Here is a 21,518-nt window from a genome sequence, read left to right as displayed (position 1 = left end):
AAACATACTGCTGAATTGCCCTCAGCTCAGAAAATAAATTTAAATATGAGAAGCCAAACAGCAGGCTGAAAGGTGACTGACAAGTGAGTTTGGTGAACTTTGTAATTCTATTACATGTGAGGGGTCATCTTTCTAATAATACATAATTATTTGTAGACATGTTGAATCCTGATAAAATACAAGATTCTGGAGGTAACAAACTCAGTCATTTTTGTCTTTGTATCTTTAGTGTTTAGCATAGTGTTTTGTACAGGATAGTCACATAACTGGCTATTGAATTGAAATTTGTTTGCAAAGGGGAAAGAATCAGTGAAGAAAGAAAGACTCAAAACACAAGAGAGAAAGGGGATTACTGAAAACCTTAAGGTCTCTAGGGAAATGAACTGGGATTAGTTCAGAAGTATAGATTAAAGTGTTTAACTTTGGGGGAAAAAGACGCATCTTTCTCAGAGAAAAGAGAAAATGAGGAAAGGATGAGTGAAGATACAGAACTCTTCTGAAGAGGATAAAATTGAAGGAGTTTGTATCTTAATCATTCTAGCTGTATGACCCAGCATCAACCTCAAAATGTCAGGGAAGAGGGAGCAGTGTGGTACAATGGAAAGAGCACTTGCTTTGTAGTCAGAGGACCTGAATTCAAATCCTCCCTCTGATACTGCTTATGGGAGCTGGAGCAACTCACTAAATCTTCCTAGGCCCCTGTAAAATGAAACTGCAGTAAACTTTACCTTACAAAGATGTAGAAGATTTGTTTGGTTGGTTTTGGGGGGCTTTGTTTTTGCTTTTTGAAGGGGGAAAAGGAAGGCAATTAGGGTTAAGTGACTTGCCCAAGGTCACACAGCTAGTAAGTATTAAGTGTCTGATTCCAGATTTAAACTCAGGTCCTCCTGACTCCAGGGCCAGTGCTCTATTCACTGTGCCACCTAGCCACCCCTTGAAGAGTATTCTTGCAAAAAATTTTTATTTGTTCCCCTGAGCGAATAGCGAGCGAGAGAGAGAGAGAGTAATAAAGATCTCTTCCAGATCTCTATCTACGATCCAATGTCCAAAACTAAATTTGTCTTCTCCCTCCTTCACCCTCTATCAAAAATATGACTGTCCCTCATACCATTGTCTCTATTAATGTTTGTAGCTTCACCATTTCCCCAGCCATGAAGGCATATTTCATTCTTCCCTTTCTTGCCATCCCTACCCCATCTAATCAGCAGCCAATTTCTGTTGATTCTACCTTTACAGAATCTTTAACATACACCCCCTCTATTCTCACTGAAGCTATTCTAATTCATCTGCTCATAATTTCTTGGCTATACTGTTCAAATAGCTCCTAACTGTTCTTCCTGCTTATACTTTTCCCCCTCTCCAATTCATCTTTCTTTACACTGCTGCTTCCATTATCTTCCTTCACATTTGATCAGTTCATTTTCCTACTGAAAAACATTCCATGGTTCCCTGTTGCCTTTCAAATAAAATGCAGACAGCTTAACTTGACATTTGAGGCCTTCCACAGTGTGGCTCCAACACATTTTCCCAGCTTCATCATATACTACTCCCCTTTATCTGCTCTCTGCTATAGCCACAGATGCTTGATTTCAGTCCTCTTTACTTTTGTATACATTATCGCCCATTCTCATAATGGTCTCCTTCAACATCTGCACCTCCTAAAATGCATGCCATCCTTCATGGCCAAGCTCAGAAGTCATCTCTTCCATGAAGCCTTCCTGGATTTCCTGAGTTAGAAGTGATCTCTCAAGAATAAAACAATCCCTGCTCTCAAGAGGCTTATATCCTACTAGAGAAAGAATATGAACACAGATAAGTTAAAACAAAATAATTTCTGGGGAAAAAAGAGCACTAGCATGAGTACAGCCAAGATGGTGGACTTGCTTGAGCTGTCCCCCAAGCCCCTCCAAGTACCTGTAAAAAATTACTCTAAACAAATTCTAGAGCAGCAGAACCCACAAAATGACAGAGTGAAACAGATGTCTAGCCTAAGACAACCTGGATGGTCAATGGGAAAGATCTGTTTTACTGGGCTGGGAGAGGAGCATACTCCAATGTGGGCTGGGCCAGCACAGACTGGGCCCCAGCAAAGCAGAGCAGGCCTCAGGAGACTGAATCATTGGCAGTTAAGGCAGTCTCAAAACTTCTTGCCCCACAAACACCAAAGACAACTTAGGTCAGTGGGAAAGGTCTGTCAAATTTGGGTGAGAAGAGCCCAAACCAGCCTCAGCCCCAGGGAGTGGCAGCAATGGTGGCAGCAGCAGGGGTGGCAGAAGCGGCTCCTTCCAGAGCTTTCAGCCCACAGACTGTTAAGGGGATTGAACACCTGATCAGAAGGAGATTACAGGGATCTCTTTGCTGACACTTAGGCAGGATTCTGTTGGTTTGCCCATACTTGGATCTGGATTGTAGTCCTGGGGTGAGGAGGAGCTCTGGCATAACAGAGCTTGTGGCAGCAATGGAGAAGGAATCATCCTCACAGTTCCAGGGCAGAAAAGAGTGCTTGTGGTCACTCACTGAACAGACACAGTCCAGGAGAGGAGTAAACACCTCTCCTTAAACAATACCACCTTGGAAGAACTGAAAACTTACAGTTTTTACGGAAGTATCTCTGAAAACAACTGCACAAAAATCTTGAAACTTGGGAGAGTTGTATGCCCTTCACACTGGAAGCAGAGCCCTACCTTAACAAAGAGTTAAAAAGTCAAGTAATTGACTGGGAAAATGAGCAAACAGTGGGAAAAATCTCAGACTATACAATCTTATTTGGTGACAAGGAAGATCAAAACATACAATCAGAATAAGACAACAAAGTCAAAACTCCTACATCCAAAGCATCCAAGAAAAATATGAATTCATCTCAGGCCATGGAAGAGCTCAAAAAGATTTTGAAAATTAAGTAAGAGAAGTTAAGGAAAAATTGGGGAGAGAAATAAGTGATGCACAGAAATCATGACAAATGAGCCAACAGTTTGCTAAAGGAGGCCCCCCCAAAATACTGAAGATATTATTTTACACCTTAAAAATAGACTAGACCAAATGTCAAAAGAGGTTCAAAAAGTCAATGAGGAGAAGAATGTCTTAAAAAACAGAATTAGCCAAATGGAAAAGGAGGTTCAAAAACTCACTGAGGAAAATAATTTTTTAAACATTAGAATGGAGCAAATAGGAGCTAATGACTTTATGAGAAATCAAGAAACAATGAAACAAAACCAAAAGAATGAAAAAAATAGAAGACTATGTGAAATATCTCATTGGAAAAACAACTGACCAGGAAAATAGATCCAGGAGAGATAATTTTAAAATTATTGGATTGCCTGAAAGCCATGGCCAAAAAAAAGAATTTAGATACCATCTTTCAAGAAATTGTTAGGAAAAACTGCTATGATATTCTAGAACCAGAGGGAAAAATAGAAATGAAAAGAATCCACTGATCAGCTCCTGAAAGAGATCCCAAAAGGAAAACTCCCAGGAATATCATAGCCAAATTTCAGAGTTCCCAGGACAAGGAGAAAGTATTGTAAGCAGTCAGGAAGAAACAGTTCAAGTACTATGACAACACAATCAAGATAACACAAGATTGGGGCGGGGGGGGGGGGGGGCAAAGTCAAGATGGTAGAGTAGAAACAGGACTTCTGCAGGGCTCTGGCTTCCACCTCATTCAATTCATGTAAAAGGTGAATCTGAAGAAACTTTGGAGCTACAGAACCCACAAAATGACACAGAGAAGCTAACCTCCCACTAAGGACAGCCTGGCAGGATGGCAGGAAGCGTTCAGTGCAATAATCTGGGAGCCGTGCCCAGCTCTGTGTTGAGCCACAGGTTTTAGCCTCAGGGCAGCATAAACAGCAGCCGGCTGAAGGGACTTCTGATCACCAGCAGCTGTAGCAGTTTCCAGAATTATCAACACATAGATGCTAAGGACAAAGTGAGAGTGCAGTGTGGACTTTGGGATCCATGAGTTTGGGAGTTTGATCTGGCCTTTGCCCCCGGGGCGAGAAGCAGCTGAGGCACAGCGGCCATGCAGCCGCAACCATGTAGCTGCTTCAGAGCTCCTGGACTGCAGATTGTAGGGGGGCCAAGTGACCAGTCTGACAGGTAATTGCTCTTGCTTTAACTTGCTTGGATCTGGATCACGGTCTAGGATGAAGGTCCTAGGGTGTGTGACCAGATTGCCAGAGCATGTGGAGGCTTCAGAGAGGGCACCCAACCTTCAGCAACTGAGAAACCCCAGCAATTTTGAACACAGCTCCCCTATCTAGTAGCAGAGTCCTACTGTAGCAAAAAACCCAAAAGTCAAGTAATTGAGTGGCAACATGAGCAAAAGAAGGAAGCTAAGCAAGCAGAGAAACTCAACTTTACACTCCTATTTTGGGGACAAAAAGGATCAAAGCATGGAACGGGAGGAAGACAGTGAAGTCAGAACTCCTGCACCAAAAGCTTCAAAGAAAAATACTAGCTGGTTACAGGCCATAGAGGAACTTAAAAAGGATTTTGAAAACCAAATAAGAGAAGTGGAGGAAAAATTGAGAAGAGAAATGAGAATGATGTGAGAAAATTATGAAATGAGAGTCAACAACCTGACTGAAGAAAATAATACCTTTAAAAACAGACCAACCCAAATTGCAAAAGAGGCTCAAAAAGGCAATGAGGAGAAGAATGTCTTAAAAAGCTGAATTTTCCAGATGGAAAAAAAAATCAAAAGCTCACTGAAGAGAATAATTCATTCAGAATTAGATTGTAGCAAATGGAAGCTAGTGACTTCATGAGATATCAAGATGCTGTTAAACATATCCAAACAATTGAAAAAATAGAAGGCAATGTGAAATATCTCATTGGGAAAACCACTGACATGGAAAATAGATCCAGGAGAGGTAATTTTAAAAATGATTGGACTACCTGAAAGCTATGATAAAAAAAATAAACCTAGAAATCATCCTTCAAGAAATTCTCAAGGAAAATTGCCCTGATGTTTTAGAACCAGTGGGCAAAATAGAGGTTGAAAGAATCCACCAATCACCTCCTGAAAAAGATCCCAAAAAGAAAACTCCTAGGAATATTATAGCCAGGTTCCAGAATTCCCAGTTCAAGGAGAAAATATTACCAGCACCCAGGAAGAAGCAATTTGAATATAGTGGAAACACAATCAGGATAACACAGGATCTGGCAGCTTCCACACTGAGGGATCAAAGGGCTTGGAATATGATATTCCAGAGGTCAAAGGAGCTGTAATTAAAAGCAAGAATCACCTACCCAGCAAAATTGATTATCATGTTTCAGGGGAAAATATGGTCATTCAGTGGAATAGAGGACTTTCAAGCATTCTTAATGAAAAAACCAGAGTTGAATAGAAAATTTGACATTCCGATACAAGAAGCAAGAGAAGTATAAGAAGGTAAACAGGGAAAAGAAATCATAAGCAACTTATCAAAGTTGGACTATTTACATCCCTACAAGGTAAAACAATAATTGTAACTGATGAAACTTTTCTCAGTAAGAGAATAATTGAAGGGAATAGAAATATAAACTATCTCATATAGAAGAGGCAAGGGAAAATAGTTACAATGGAGGGGAAGAACAGAAAGGCAAAAGGGAATGGGTCAACCTTATTCTCATTGAATTTGGCTTAGGGAGGAAATGAAATACACACTAAATAGGGTATCTCACCCTACAGGAGAGTAGGGGGGAAAAGAATTAGAGGGGGGATGATGGAAGGGAGGGCAGACCTGGGGGGGGACTGAAGTTAGAAGCACCCACTTTTGAAAAGGGACAGGATCAAAGTAGAGAATAGAACAATTGGGAGGTGGGATAGGAGGGAGGGAAATATAATCAGTCCATTACAATATATCCACTATGGAAATGTTTTGAATAGCTACATGTGTACAACCTATACTGAATTGTTTATCTTCCCAGTGAGGGTGGGTGACAAGGGAGGAAGTGAATGAATTTGGAATTCAAAGTTTTAAAATCATATGTTTAAAATATATGTGTGTATACTATTATTACTATTATTTTACATGTAACTGGGAAAAGAGATACAGGCATTGGGGCATAGAGATCCACCGTGCCCTACTGGAAAGTCAGAGGAGGTATGGGAGAAGATATGGGAGAGAAAAGATTGGAGGAGGGTATATGCAGTGGGATCACTATTTTGGGGTGGTGGGTAGGGGAAAACAGGGAGAAAATTTGTAACTCAAAATCTTGCATGAATGAATGATGTAAACTAGAAGTTAATAAAGCATTTGATTTAAAAAAAAAAAGATAACACAAGATTTAGCAGCTTCTACATTAAGGGATCGGAGGGCTTAGAATATGATATTCTGGAGGTCAAAGAAGCTAGGATTAAAACCAAGAATCATCTACCCAGCAAAACTGAGTGTAATTAGTGGAGGAGGAGAGGAGGGTGGGCAGAATTGATATTCAATGATGTATAGGAATTTAATGCATTCTTGAGAAGCCAGAGCTAAATAGAAAATTTGACTTTCAAATACAAGACTCAAGAGAAGCATGAAAAGGTAAACAGGAAAGAGAAATCATAAGGGACTTATTAAAGTTGAACTATTCACACTCCTACATGGAAAGATGATATTTGTAACTCATGAGACCTTTTTCTAGGGTATTTGGAGGGAATATATATAGACAGAGGACACAGGGTGAGTTGAATATGAAGGGATGATATCTAAAAAATAAAATTAATGGGTGAGAGAGGAATGTACTGGGAGAAGGAGAAAGGAAGAGGTAGAATGGGGTAAATCATTTCACATAACAGAGGCAAGGAAAAGTTTTTACAGTAGAGGAAAAGAGGGGGAAGGAGAAGGAATGAGTGAACCTTACTATTATCAGAGTTGGCTTAAGGAGGGAATACACACTCAATTGTGTATGGAAATCTGTCTTACCCTACAGGAAAGTAAGGGGGAAGTGAATAATGGGGCTGGGGGGTAATAAAAGGGAGGGCAGCTTGAGGGAGGGGGCAATCAAGCAAACACTTTTGAGGAGGACAGGGTCAAAGGAGGGACTAGAATAAGTTGAGGGTAGGATAGGATGGAGGGAAATATAGTTAGACTATTATGAAAGTGTTTGCATGACTACACATGTATAACTTATATCTAATTACTTGCACTCTAAATGAGGGTAGGTGAGGAGAGAGGAAGGGAGAGAATTTGGAGCTCAAAGTTTTAAAAAATGAATGTTAATATTTGTTTTTACATGCAACTGGGAAATAAAATAGACAGGCAGTGAGGTATAGAAAACGATCTTGCCCTACAGGATAATAGAAGGGAAAGGGGGAAATGGAGTAGGGGTGATAGAAGGGAGGAAAGATTGGGGGAAGGGTTAATTAGAATGCACACCATCATGGGGTGGGGGAGGGGAGACATGGAGAGAAAATTTGGAACTCAAAATCTTGTGGAAGTGAATGTTGAAAACTAAAGTAAATAAATTTAAATGTGAAAAGAAAAGAGCACTAGCAACTGGGGGGGTGTCATCAAACTAGGGCTCATTTGGGGATGGCACTTGAGCTTAAACTTTGAAGGAAGCTAGGGATTCTAAGAGATGTGCCAAAAGGTCATTCTACACATGAAGGACAACCCTTGTAAAGGTATGGGGATAGAATATGAAATGTTGTCCATGAAGAACAGCAAATATACCAGTCTGGCTGCAGTATAGGGTGTATGAATGAGAATAATGTACAGTCAGCTAAGAAGATAGGCTAGAACTAGATGGTGAAGGATTTCAGAGGCTAAATAGGAGTTTATATTTTATCTGAGAGCCAGTAGGGAACCAGTAAACCTTTATTGAGCAGAGTACTAATATGGTCACACTCAGAGCCATGCTTTAGGACTATCCATCTTGGCAGTTGTTTGGAGGATGGATTGGAAAAGAGAAACTGGAGGCAAGGTCACCAGTTGGGCTATAGTAATAATACAAATGAGAAGTGGCGAGGACAAGAATTAGGGAGGTAGAGACATCAACTAAGCAGTTGGGTTGCAGGATTGGAGTTCATATAAATCTTCCCCATCTACTTTTTCTATATACTCCCACATACTCTTTCCCACTACTTCCCCTACTAAAGTAAAGGTTTCTTGAGGACAAGTAGTATGTATTATTTTACTTTTGTCTTTTCAATACCCATTACAATGCTTTGCAATAAAATACATAGTTAATAATGTCTGTTGAATCAAATTGGTCTTACCAGTAAAGTAAAAGATGACAAAAGTAAGGTGGCCAGGCTTAGGATTGGGCTTAGAAGCTTGTTGGGTATGGGAAAAGTTCAGAACACCTTTTATTTGATTGTATTAGTAAGGTAACAAGAAAACTAGAATGTGCCAAATAGTGAGTATCCAGTTATAGCAATCATAGTAGTACTTGAATGTTTGTAAGGAACTTTATATATACATATATATAGATATAGACATAGATATACATATGTCTTCTGATTTTATATTTAAAACAATACTGTGAAGAGCGTGCTATTATTACTTCCATTTTACAGATAAGGAAACTTAAGGTTTACAGAAGTTAAGTAACTTGAGATCTAGAGCTGAGGCCATTGAGTCAAATCCCCCTATTTTTTACACATAAGGAAATTGAGAACCAGATAGACTGTCACTTGTAGTTCATTTCACCAGTAGTCTCAGTCCTCTGACACTAAAGCTAGTGTTCTTTCTACTATGCCATACTGTCTCATTGGCCTAATGTCAGCAGCCAGAAAGTATCTGAGGCAAGATTCAAGCATAGATCTTGCTGATGGCACATCCAGGACTTTGTCCACTATGCCATAGAGTTATTTGCAATTTGTAATAAACTGGCATCACAGTTTTGTACTCTTCCTCATTCATTCAGCAAACATTTATTAAGCATGTGCATCATATCACTATACAATATACTACGTGGTAGAGATAAAATAATTAATAAAACCTGGTTCTTGTCCCCAAGAAACTTTATAATCTAGTTGTGGAAGAAAAGATATAGACAAATATAATGCAAACTATAGTATGATAAATGCATAGGAGCAATATAAAGTACCATATAATTAGATGAAGGATAAATAGGAGATTGCTCACAAAACAAGCATCTGGGGAATGAGAGTGAAGAAAGCAGATGGTGAGCCTTCTCCACCACAGAAAATTAGAAGAGAAGGATCCTATTGTGCAGTATAAATAGAACTATCTGATCATAGAGCTCCAATCAATTAGGTAGTCAAATAAAGCCCTAAGAGAGTTTATGGACTGGAAGAATGGGCAGAAAATGTGAAGAGAGGGGAAGTGTTGAAGGCCAAAAACTTATGTGATGAAAAAGAGCAAATTCAGGAGGAAAAATAGCACACAAAGAGGTAGTGGTCTGAGGGGGAGATACTCAGAATTTAAGACTTGGGGAAAAGAGCAGATTTCTAAATGGCACTTAGGGCTTAAGGGCCAATGTAGTTAAAGTGGAGTTAAGAAGGTTATTAGAGTTGAGAAGGTCAAGGACCATTAGATCAGGATCTTAGTTAAGTCATCAACTATTCAATAAACACATAGGAATTGATAGGGAGAAGTTGATGATGAATGAAAGTGGAAAATGACTATTTTTAATTCACATGTATAGGTTATACAATCCAGTTCTACTATAATTTGACATATGTGTTCTCCAAAGGCATTGAGTTATGCAGAATTGCTCAGTTAAAACCAAAGAACTGATGGGTGATGGGATAAATGGGAATTAAGATAACATATTCAAAATTTTGTCAGTGACACTTTTTTTTAAAGTAGGAATATGATAAAAATGGTAGCATAGTTTTACACATGTTAAATTGTTAGGAAATATATAAATAATACAGTAAACAGTGTCAGGGTCCTCAGCCTTGGGCTGCTGCTTGACTTTACCAGCAAGTTGGGCAGGCCAAAACTTCAGGCCTCTGGCAGGAAGTCCTGGGGCGGGGGGTGGGGAAGAGTCAGGTTTGAGAGTTTCAGACCAGGCCTTCTCCATTCACAGCTCCTTCTACACCAGAAGGAAGATACACAATAAATATGGCACTTTACCTTGACAAAGACCTGAAGTTTGCTTGTAGAAGGACAACAGAAGGGTTGCAGCTTGTGAGTTATTGTGAATTGGTAGGTTTTTTTTTTTTTGCCTTCTCCCTGTTTCTCATGGAAAAAATTGGGCAGAAGCAAACTCAAAATTTGAGTTATGTTCAAAATGTTCTCTAATATATCACTTGCATTGGAACAAATTCATATTTTCAAAACACAGTATTACAGCAGCCTTTACCACACTTAGTGTCAATCTCTCACTCTTCCAACCATTTTAAAAAACAAAGACTCTACAAAAGTGTTTCCATACTTAGAATTTGCTGTACCTCTCATATCCTTCATCTAGCCCATGGAATGTTCAGACTGGCCACTCCTCTTGGAATTCTTAAATTACCAGAAGTTACCATATATGGTTCAAGAAAGATGCTTACCTGTTCTAAAGCAGAGTAAGTCCATGAGTTTCAGATGCATCCTGACTGAGATAATAGCTGCACTATCAAACAGTCTAGCCCAAACACAAGGGTTTCAAGCAGCATGCATTAACATAAGCTTACATGAAACAGTACTGACATTATCAAAGCCACTGTATTCATCAAAGGTCTTGTGTGTGTACATATATATATATATATATATACACATATTGTGTATATGTATACATATATTAAACAGACCAATCACTAAATACTCTGCCATTGAAAATTTGTGCTTGCTATGCAAATTATAGTCTTAAGGAATGATTGCCTAGACACTGTGAGGTTTGGGCATAGCCAGTATATGTCCAATTCAACTCTTGAACCCAGATCTTCTTGTCCAGGTTGATTATCTTTCCACTCCACTGTGCCTCTCCTCCTCTAGGGCAGTAAGAAGGTTTGGAATCAACAAGTTGTTTGCCTTTCTCCTACCACTGAGAAGATAATCTCAATACAAGAAGAAAATAGGCACAATCTCAGTCTCCTTCTTCTAAGAGAAGTACATCTTAGTGGGCAGACAGAAATGGAGGGAAAAAACTGAAAGGTCACCAAAGATTTTAATTATTCACATAAGCATTGCCACAACAGATATTTCCACCCTGGATTATGAGAACAACCAATTCCTTCATTTCCTGAACTTATATTGTCATGTAACTGCATGATTTCATACATGTTCAATGAACTTTGCTTTATTTTTCCATTAATAGTTTCCCTACAGAGAGAATATAAATAATTCTACAATTTCCAAACTGAGATGCAGAACCCTAATTCCAGTAAAACAAAACAAATATGATAGGTTAATATTTACAAATTCCAAAATGGTTCCTACATACAGTCAGGAGGCTAGCTCAACTAAAAGGAAAAAAGAAGACTTTCTCAAAGTTAAAGAAATACTAGCAGAACATAAAATCTGAAGCTGCATCTCACCTTAAAAACCTGAAGTCCCTTCTAAGGGCTGAAGAATTAATGTTTTAAATGTCTCCCTCTGCAGGAGAAAGAGGGGATGAAACAGCTGCAGGTCATGGACAGTAAAATCCAAACAACCTTTGATGGCAACCCCTGTGGCGGAAAACAAAACAAATGTGAGCCCTTCCCAAATAGTGCCTAATAACCCCAAGCCGCTCATTAAGAATTTGTTTTTAACTTTTAAAGGGGGTTATGTAGACATTCACTGTGATCTATTTTAATCTTGTGGGTCAATAAACCTGGAGGATAACTTCAAACCAGTATCAGCATATGCTGTTTCTCATAATGTTAAAGGAAACAGCTGGGCTCTGATTTTCGTTCCCCTGTTAAGGTTTTAGAAAATACACTTGGAAATGATAGATGAACACTGTATGTGTTTTCAGGATTGGTGAAGAGAAAAAGAAAAATAACTTCCCAGATTGTAAGCTGATTAAAGGTTTGGGGAAGTTTCTTATTTTCTTTGTATTGCCACTAGCAGAATAATACACTGAGTGTAGCAAGCATACGATGCTCTGAACATAGTAGGCAGCTCAGTATAGGAGACAATACACCATATCTGGAATCAGAAAATCAAAGTTTGAATCTCGTCCCTCCTTTACTACTGTGGCTCATGTCAGTTTCCTTCTCCAAAAAAAAAAAAAAAGGCAGGGTGGAGGATTGAATTAGATTATTCCCAAGGTCCCTTGCAATTCCAAATCCTGTGATCCTATGAAATGTTTGTTGATTGACTGAATGTGTAATGTCAGCTTTAGAAAACAGAGACCATGCTTCCTTTTCTCAATCTTCATTCTCCTTGACCTCTCTGAAGCCTTCCTCATTGTTGATTACTCTCTCCTCCTTGATACTCACTTCTCTCTAGGTTTCTGGGACTCCATTTTCTCCTGGCTATCCTTCTCCTGACTACCTCTCAGTACCTTTAGTGGATCTTCATCTAGGTTACACCCACTAATCAATGGTGTCCCACAGGTCTCTATCCTGAACTCTCATCTTCTCTCCCTCTATGATATTTCACAATTTGCTCCCACAGATTAAGTTATTACCTCTACACTGATGGTTCTCAAGTCTACTATCCAGGCCTAACCTCTCTGCTGACCTATAATATCATATGTCCAACTATCTATCAGACTTTTCAAACTGGATAGCCAGTAGACATTTTAAATTCAACATGTACAAAAATAAACTCATTATCTTTTCCCCAAAACTCTTCCCCTTCCAAACTCCTCTGTTACTGTCAAAGGTAACACTATCATCTCAATCACCCAGACTCGAAACCTAGGCATCCTCCTCAACTGCTCACTGTCTCTTACCACCTCACCCCACTCATATCCCATCTCTTATTGTTGATTTCACTCTCAAATATCCCCCCTTCACTCCTCTGATATTGTCACCACTCTAATGTGGACTAGTGGCAAAATCCTTAATTTGGTTTAAAATTCTTCATAACTTACCCCCTCCACACACACACATCTTTCTAATCTTCTTATACCACACTCTCCTCTCCCCCAGGGGGATCAATACAGTAACACTGACTTTTTTACTGTTCCACAAACAAGATATTATATCTCTCGGCCCTGAGAATTTTCTCTGGCTATCCCCTGTGACTGGAATGTTCTTCCCTCATCTCTGCCTACTGGCTTCCCCAGATTCCTTCAAGTCCCAGCTAAACTTCTACCTTCTACAGGATGTTTTTCCCACTCCTTAATTCTAGTGTCTTCTCTCTATTGAATATCTCTAATTTATCCCATATACAGCTTGTTTGTATATAGTTGCTTACATGTTGTTTCCCCCATTCAGTTGTGAGCTTCTTGAAGGTAGAGACTATCTTTTGCCTTTCTTTGTACCCCTGGAACTTAGCATAGTGTTTGGAGCAAGCATTTATTAAGTAAATGTTTATTAACCAGCTTACTGATGTGTATATTTTTTATGTCAATTATACCATTGTAGGCAGACAATATATCTTTACCATATGATAGTTAAATAAACCTCCCTGTAACATTGAACTGTACTTTTATAAGTTTTTTTTCTAATTTTTAAAAGATAATTTTAGAGCTAGGAAGTCTCTTAGAGGTCTTCTAGTTCTACCCCCTTATTTTACAAATATGGAAAATGAGATCCAGAAAGATTAAGAGATTTGCCCAAGGTCACACAGGCATTAAGTAGGAGAGGCAAGACTTAAACCAGCCAACATCCCCTAAGTCCAAATCCATCTCGCTTTCCACTGGCCCACAAGAGGGAACTGTGGATTGGCACCATGCAGTCTTTTGAGTTTACGGGTATTGTTTATATTCTTCTTCACTTCTTTTTTTCGCTGGCATCAATTCTTTTTCAGACAGCATCATAAAAGTGTATCTACATTTCAATGTATTTTTAATATTAAAGAAATAACTTAAAATGAAATAAAATCTTCCCTGGTTTTCATATAATCTTGTCTGAAGTATTCAGTTTTTATAAAGAATGAAGTAAGAGGTGGCTAGGTGGTGCAGTGAGTAGAGCACCAGCGCAAGAGTCAGGAGGACCTGAGTTCAAATTTGACCTCCGACACAACACAAAAAACTAGTTGTGTGACCTTGGGCAAGTCACTTAAATTGCCCTACTTTCCCCCTTCAAAAAAACAAAAACAACAACAAAAAAAGAATGAACTAAGGCATTCCCCAAAGCCCAGACTGGTAAAATAATAATAATAATGAGCCAATAATGGATCCCTACAGGCCACATATTAACTTAGAAAACCACGTGTTAGCATTATCTGTGTCCTGTTGTATTTTTATTTACTTTGTTAAATATTTCCCAGTTATAGTTAACTCTTGTTGGGCACTCTTGGGAATGTTGCAGATAGCAGTTTGACAACTCTGATCTAGCAGCATTTTCATTTTAAATCTGAGTGAGGAAATAAAGGCTGAAGGGACAGTGGTGACTTGCCTACAGTCACTTCAAACCCAAGTCCTTTAATTACAAATCTACCACTTTCCTCCATTCCATACTGCCTCCCAGAAAAAGAACCCAAATTGGCCAATGAAAAAGCATCCAGCAGACTCCTCAGAACATGGGACAACAGCAGGAAAATCCAAGATGTTGGACAAGAGAAATAAGACTTTTAAAAGAAGAAACTAAGAATGAAATTAGGTAGAATTAGTTCTCTCGATGCAGAATTTAAAAACTCAAAGGGCAGAGTTTTTAATAAATGAATATATAATGGAGACTCTGGTCCATTATTACTGGTATTTTATAATCTGGAAGGCCTTCCTTGAGTCCATAATTGATGTTCTTCTCTGGTACAAGGGATCATATTCCTTGAAGCTGCCTCCCTCATTGAGTAATTACCTTTCTGAATCTCTTTATCCTTGGTGCATCACTCTTTTCCTTGACTGGTTGGGTCAAATCCCACTGGTCTAGTCTCTCTCATCCCAGATAGATTCACTGTCTGCTACTGGTCCAGTTTCAGTGGTCTTTGGGTATTGGGGTAAAGGAGGGAACATAGGAGAGAAACTGCTTTCACACACACACACACACACACACACACACGATTATTCTCTCTCAAGACATGTAGCTCCCACTTAGAAATCCTTAAAATTCGGAGCCTTCTGTTTCTGGTAATGGTTTACATGTTGTCTTCCCCATTACATCAGGAGATCCGTGAGAGCAGGCCATGCTTTTTGTCTTTCTTGATATCCATCACTTAGCACACACAGTTCCTGGCACATAATAGGTGCTTCAGAAATATTAATTCACTGACTACTCTTACTCTTGTAAGTAACTCTTGTGTGGTGTTTTTTGAGTCCAGAGTCTAATCCTATGGCTGCTTTAACCAGTATGATCAAAAGTCTTTTTACTTTGGTCTGAATAAAACTGAAACCGTGTGGGTTTTCTGTATGGAAAGTAGCACTTTTGGTTTTCCTTTTCTTATTTCGTAAAGCCGTTTGTCTAGTTATTGGGCAGCGTTAAGCTTTAGTTTTCTTCCTATCTGACTTGCCCTTTAAGGAACATTGGCATTGTAAATAAAACCACTTGCAAAAGTTTTCCACACACACAAAAAAATCTACCTAGGGGTATATTTAATTCTTTTAACTTATCACAACTTTTTCCTATGTAGCATCTTTTTCCTATGTAGCATCTATTCCTATGTAGCATCCAATGGCCAAAGCCTTATAATCCTCTCGAATTAATTACAAATTTACAAATCTAATCACAATAAGAAGACAATACTTTGTAAAGCTAGAAAAATAATAACAAAATTCATTTGGAAAAACAAAAGTTCAAGACTATCAGGGGAGATCATGGAAGAATCATGTAAGAATGTAAAAATGAAAGGAGAACACTTCTAGATTTCACGTTATATTATAAAGCAGCAATTTTTGGAACTATTTTGTACTTGCTATAAGACAGAAAAGTAGATCAGTGGAACAGACTAGATGATTAATAAAACAATTCAATAATCCCATTTTCAATAAACCTCAGAAAGTAAATTACTTAGGGAAGTAATCATTTTTTGATAAGAACTGCTAGGAAAATTGGAAATGGTTTAGCAAACATTAATTTCATACTGAAATCTTATACCATATACCACAGTAAATTCAAAGTAATTATGTAACCAATATACCAATTAAACAAAAAAAAATTGAAATTAGGAACCAGATCAGGTACCTTTTACAGCTATCAGTAAGAGGAGAATTCTTACCAAGCATGGAACAAAAGAGATCCCAAAAGATAAAATAGGGTATTTTGATTACATGCAATTGAAAAGCTTTTCATGAATGAATTTAATGCACTTTGCTAGTTATGAAATGTAAACTCACGGTTGTTTTGATTTGTGTTGGACTTGTTGTTAGTCATTTGGAACATCCTTTCATATGGTTTTTTATAGCTTTCAATTCTTCCTTTGAGAACAGTTTATACATTTCCTTGAGTGCTTTTACATTGGGAACTGGTTCTTTCTCATATATTTGTGTTAATTCCCTTTATGTTTTGGCTATACAGACCCTTATCATAATTTTTTGATGTAGAGTTTTTTTCCCTAACTCATCAAATAACTCTGGTAAACAAAAGATAAATATAGTAAATGTTCAAGAAATTGTGAGCAAAAACACTAATATGCTATGGTAGTATGACAATATCTGGAAAGCTATTTGAAATTATGTAAAAAATTTGTGTCTATACTTTATAACCCAGAGATCCATAAGAAAAATCCCATATTGTCTCTGAGATTACCTGGGATTCTTTTAGGTGGTACAGTGGATATAATACAGGGCCTGGAGTCAGAAAGATCTGAGTTCAAGTGTTCTCTAAGACACTTAATAGCTCTGTGACTCTGGGCAGGTCATTTAACCCTGTTTGCCTCAGTTTCCCTCATCTGTAAAATGAACTGGAGAAGGAAATGGCAAACCACTCCAGTCTCTTTGCCAAGAAAACCTCCACTGGAGTCATGAAAAGTTGAACAATACTGAAAAAGACTGAACAACAACAAAGGATTATTTTTGTTTACATTCTTGAATTCAAGTGCCCAAGGCATTTTGGGAAAGTTCTTTCCATGGAAAGATAACCACCAAATGAGTAGGACAAATTGGTTTTAATATATGTACTGTTAGTTACTTCAGTTAATTTATTTAAATGATCAGTTACTCAATAGAGAAGAGAAAACAGCTTACTCTTTTATTCCTGTACCACACAATGGAAATCACTAAAGTTCCCCTGAAATGTATAATAAGGAAGATATTACAGTCTAGCATCTTATTCATGATACTCAAACAATCTTAATAGCTATCATTCTGGGGAAAAAATATGCAATTTCTCCTTATGTCTGAGGCCATTACTAATATGGGCTTCTACTTTGCTTGAATTTAGGTTTGGGTTGCTTGGATATAGTCTACATGGCAATGCCAGACCATTCGATAGAAGAATATTTGTGAAGCTGAACTCAGAATGGCCGGCTTTTAAACAGAACTCCACCAATAAGCTTTTAAATGATATAATCTGGGACCAAGAATGTTTATGCCAATATACAAATATATTGATATCACATTTTCAAGAAAATATCAAATGTTTAGTAAGTCATCCATCTGCTCATTCTAACCAGTATAAAAAATATTTTGGTTAAAATAACTAGACATAATCTTAAGAAGAATTTGGTTTTCAGACCTAAACAATCAAGTTGTTTACATGCTTAGGTGCTTGAACTACGTTTATCATTAAAAATTCAAAATTAGTCATTCAAGTCAAGGGCAATTCTATTACAATCCACACTCTGCTCACTAAAGCAAGTTATTGCAGGTCACAGCAAGTGTGAGTTATTTCAGATCAAAGATTACCTGACCCAAAGGTGGATACCAAGTTACCTTTTACTATCCAAGCAAAATAGGGCCAGGATCTGTGAAACACTTCCTGACCATGCTATTCTGTACAAGCAGAAATTTCCACCTACAAGATCTCTCTCATCAAGCTAGTATAATTGTGACTAAAGTTAGTATACTAAAGTTTTTGAGTATTCCCAACAGGCCAATTGAAAATGTCAAGTCAAAACCAATCATTCCAAAAATATTCAGTATAATTCAGAAATCCAAGGACTTTCTTTACATTGCCCCCCTTGCTGGAAACCTCCCTTCATTTCCCCCTACACATACACATACACACACACACACACACACACACACACACACACACATCTTTTTAGCTTTCTTTTGGTTGTCTTCCTTCCTCCATTAAAAGCTTCTTGAAGGCTGTATTTGTATCCCCAGTGCTTAATAGTGCCTGGTACATAGTATAAGCTTAATAAATATTTATTGACTAACTGTGCAAAAACATACTGGAATGTTTCCATTTATATGTGTGTGTATCTATACATATGTGTATGTATGTGTGTGTATTATCAGATCACATGTATGTATAGAGATTGCTTTTTTATATTTATAGCTCTGTGTGTGTGTAAAATCTGAGAAGTCTAAAACATAGTCTTTGCCAACTCACTTCACTTTTAAAGTATACATTGCTAGCTCTCCTAATACCTTAAAGTAAAAAGTTCAACTATTTTAGTAGTTTCTATTCTCTCACTGAAAATTTGTGTAATGTTTCTTAAATAAACAGTAATTTGTATCATTAGGCCTGTGATGAATCCCTATCACAAGAGTTATTTTGGGGAGAAAAATCCATACACTAACTTAAGTGCTTTCTAGAAATGAGCTTATCTTTTAGAAGACAAATCTTGCCCATTACTTTCCTTAGGACCTCAATTTTTCCTCTTCATAAATTTGAAATTCTGTAATTTTAAAATTGAAGGATCCCTCTTTTATTTGCACTTCATACATACAAAAGGTCAGGAATTGTCAGTGGCTATTTGCCAGGGTGTTTGGGGTTTTTTTTTCCTGGCTTGGATAAGGGCCGGGGCTCTATTTTCCCATTGGTTGAGAGGTAGGGAGATTTATGCAACAAATTCCTGTCATTGTTAATTAAAGCTGCTTAGTAAATCCTCTGTGTATTAGTGAGACAGTAACCTTCTTTGTACTATTTTCTGTTTTGTATAAAATCTCTGATAAAATGAGGGGGGTTTTTTGAGCAAAGATAATTGTTCCTTTAAGGAAGAACCTTTGTAATTCTGTAGTTTGAGCATGTAAGAGCTGGAGCTCTTAGTTTGTCTGATTTGAAAAAAAAAATTATCTCAATACATTATTAGAAATCCCTAACCAAATCAAATATTTTAAAAATAAATCTAAGTGAATGCTAATTTCTTGCACATAGATGGAAAATTCTCATTTTATGTAGCCAACCACTTAACTGAGAGGCATCTTGGAGTAATGGATAAAGGACAGGCCTCTGAGTCAGGAAGTCTTCTGTCGAAGCCCACACTTCAGAATTGTCATTGGAGTGTTCAATAGACCACCTTTATTTTTTTTAAGAGACCATTCTTTCTCTCATTTCTTATTAAGTCTCAATCAATGAATAGGCATTGCCTCAGTCAAACTGAGACCTGTTAAACACCTTAGCTTGAAAACTGCATCCTGGGCCACCTTCAGTTGTCCTGATCTATATCTGGCCACTGGATCTAGGTGGCTCCAGAGGTGAAAGTGAGGCTGGTGACTTTGCACAGCCCTGCCTCACTTAAATCCAATTCGCTTGCAACTCATGACATCACATCCCTGATGTCATGGTCCTGTCTGAGAACAAAGGACAAACAGCAGTGGCGGCAGCAGCAGCAACTCCTTACACTTGCTAGCCATGTGACCCTGACCAAATAGCCTAAACTTTCAGTGCTCCCAACCCATTAAAATTCAAGTTGCAGAGAGCTACAGACTGCATTGGTTGAGGGAGTTTCTGGAACTTTTTATGCTGATGAGATCACAATTCCACACAAAAACAAACAGCTTAGTTCATTAATTCCCAGTGTCTAGCACAGTACCTAAGTGTATAAAATGCTTATTGATTGGAGCTCCACAAAATAAATCTAATCCTGTGGTTTCATAGCATTGGAAGCTCCTATCAATAGTAATCAACACCTTCTCTACAATTTATAGTCTGCAAGAGTGACCTGGGGAAAAGTTAAGTGACCTGCTGAGGGCCTTGTGGCCAGTATCCTTACTCCGAGGCTAGCATGCTATCTATTACATCACACTGCCACTCACTATGGCTTGTCAAATATTTTCAGACAATTTTCTTATTTTTTAAGTTATATTTTTTCAATTAACAAGCATACAGTAATCGTTGTATTGGCCATAGCTCTTGCGACTTTCACAGTTGTTTGTCTTCATAATATTTTGTCTTCATAATACTTCATTCTGCATCATGTTTATGTAATTCTTTCCTATTCTCTTTGAAATCATCTATTTACTCATTTCTTACAGCATAATAGTGTTCCATCAAATTCATACACCATAATTTATTCAGTCTTACTCAATTTGTGGGCATCCTTTTAAAAAAGTTTTCAATTTTTGGCCACCACAAAAAAGAGCTGCTATAAATATTTTCATACTTGTAGGATTTCTTCCTGTTTCTTTGATGTCTTTATAAGAGGATAAGCATAGTTAAGTTACTTTTGGACATATCTTTTTGGGGCATAGTTCCATATTGCTTCCCAGAGTGGTAAACCAGTTCACAGCTCCACCAAGTACATTACTGTTCCCATTTTCCTGCAACCTCTCCAACATTTATCATTTTGATTTTACTCCATTTACTCATTTGCCACAATACCCTAAAGACCATAGGACATTTCTACATGACTTTTAGTTGAAATGTAGGAGATATTTTCTCTGAATCCTTCACTTGGCAACTTCTATACCATTACTAAAAGAGAATCAACAACCAAAAAATTGAAATCTGAAAAAAAAAAAAGAAATCTATATCTGGTATCTTCCCTATTACAGTGTGAGTTCCTTAAATGCAGAAATTGTTTTGATTTTCTAAGATTTTCTATAGTACTTTGAACATAAGAAGTGCTTAACAAATGCTTTTTCATTTATTCATTCCTCTTTTGTTACCTTAACCAATCTGATGTATTCAGAATTGCTTTAATTTGAGGCAGCTAGGTGTCTCAGTGGATAGAGCCTTGGGCGTGGAGTCAAGGGCTGAGTTAAAATCTAGTCTCAGACACTAATTGCATGACCTTGGGCAAGTCACTTTAAAAAAGTTTGTTTGCCTCAGTTTCCCCAACTGTAAAATGGGGATAATAATAGTACCTACCTCCAGGGTTGTTGTGAGAGCCAAATGAGGTAAAAATTTGTAAAGTACTCAGGATAGCCTGGTACATAGTAGATGCTATATAAGTAATAGCTGTTATTATTCATTTACATTTTTCTAACTGTTAGTAACTTAGAATATTAATTTTTTAGTATTTCTCCATATGTAAAAACTATTTTTAACATTCTTCTTTTTAAATTTTGAATTCCAAATTCTCTTTCTCCTTTCCTCTTCTCCCCTTTCTTTTGGAAGCAGTTTGATATAGGTTATACATCTGCAATCATGTAAAACATATTTCCATATTTATCATGTTGTAAAGAAACACAGGCCAAAGCACATGCACACACACACACACACACACACACACACACGCACACACATAAAATAAAAGACAGTATGCTTCAATTGGCATTCA

General features: G+C 37.7%; 1 protein-coding gene across 11 annotated transcripts in view; it reads left to right on the top strand.

Annotated features, from left to right (window-relative positions):
• The window catches only part of CEP112 (centrosomal protein 112), a 555,671-nt gene that overhangs the window by 507,246 nt on the left and 26,907 nt on the right, over nt 1-21,518 (top strand). The gene's annotated exons all lie outside the window — the stretch shown is intronic.

This window comes from Petaurus breviceps, unplaced genomic scaffold (assembly GCF_028583685.1).
Source record: "Petaurus breviceps papuanus isolate PSGF00001 unplaced genomic scaffold, PetGlider_PUasm1.0 90925, whole genome shotgun sequence".
Lineage (NCBI taxonomy): Eukaryota > Metazoa > Chordata > Mammalia > Diprotodontia > Petauridae > Petaurus > Petaurus breviceps.
The sequence above is the reverse complement of the archived record's forward strand: the minus strand, read 5'-3'. Positions and strand labels throughout refer to the sequence as shown.